Source organism: Tarenaya hassleriana, unplaced genomic scaffold (assembly GCF_000463585.1).
Source record: "Tarenaya hassleriana unplaced genomic scaffold, ASM46358v1 Cleome6, whole genome shotgun sequence".
Classification (NCBI taxonomy): Eukaryota; Viridiplantae; Streptophyta; class Magnoliopsida; order Brassicales; family Cleomaceae; genus Tarenaya; species Tarenaya hassleriana.
This window is the reverse complement of record NW_010968505.1, coordinates 1724006-1725330: the sequence shown is the minus strand read 5'-3', so window position 1 is coordinate 1725330 and position 1325 is coordinate 1724006.

The following is a 1325-nucleotide window of genomic DNA, read 5'->3' as shown; positions in this document are numbered from 1 at the left end:
GGAGCACGCGTTTCTCCAAACACGTGGCAACTACTCGTTTTATTTTAAAATAACACTGTGGAGCAACGACCTTTGCTTCCACCGTCCGATCTCAATGAATCAGTCGCCACCCGTGAATGGACGATTCAGATTGGTCCACGCCGACCTACTCTTTTATTTTATTCATTTTTTTTTTGTTTGCTTCTTGTGGATGACCGAACTCGGTGTGGACCACTGAATACCTCCCTTATACGTTTGCCTTTTTTCTTAAATGTTTTTTTATTTATTTATGAAAAAAACAGAAATTAAAATATTCTGCCAAAAAGGGGATTAATGATACATGTTTACAGAAACTCCACAGAAAATTTTGGAACATTAAAATCTATTATACATACAAAACTTGGTAAATAAATTTGTATTTTAGTTGCTCCAGTCCATTGATAGATATATGGCCAAGAAAGAGATCAGCAGCGATTATACATCTTTTTTTTTTTTGTAGATTACTGAAAATTAAATATTTGATTATGGCTTGGAAATCTAAATGCATTATCACTGTCACAATGGTTTAGAACCCCAAAAAACAGGATTTAAGTCAATGGTAAAAATAAAAATACCTTCCATTTGTTATAGATTTTTTTAAAAAAAAATGTAAGATGAACAAAAACACTTTTCAGTGTTTTCACATGTTAGTTATTATCACTAAACTCAACCTGTAAATATTAAAAAGAAGCGGTAGAATTATAGCTCTATATCGTAATTTGCAAATATAAATTAGAACCCAACATTTGGTAGTCCAGTAGCTAAGAGATGACAAAAGTCATCTTCGAGGTAATGAGTTCGATTTCACTGGTGAAAAAGATGTAATTTCTGGATTAAAATGGTCCATATACAAAGGTTGGTCCCGGGTCTAGAGTGGATGTAGTCGGGTCGAAGGGCTCGAGAATCGTGGTTATAAAAAAAATATATAAATTAGAAAAAAAAAGGAAAAAGAAAAATCGGCATAAAATGGTCCTTACGTCTCTCTCGATCTCTCGGCTCTCTTCTCTGCGCAGACACAGACATACCTAAAAACCTTATTTTTCCTAGAAAAAAAAAAATCTGCGTATTGATAATTGGAAGATGAAAGAATCGTCATAGCAGAGGTTCCCCCCTTCTCTCTCTCTTATCTTTCCCTCTCACAGAAATAATTTTGGAAGAAAAAAAAAATTAAAAATCCCAACAAAAAAAAAAGGTAACAAAGGAGAGGGCTGATCGAAACGATGGCGTTTCATCACGACCACCTCTCTCAGGACCTCTCCTTCAGTCACTTCACCGACCACCAACATCCGCCGCCGCAACCGCAGGAC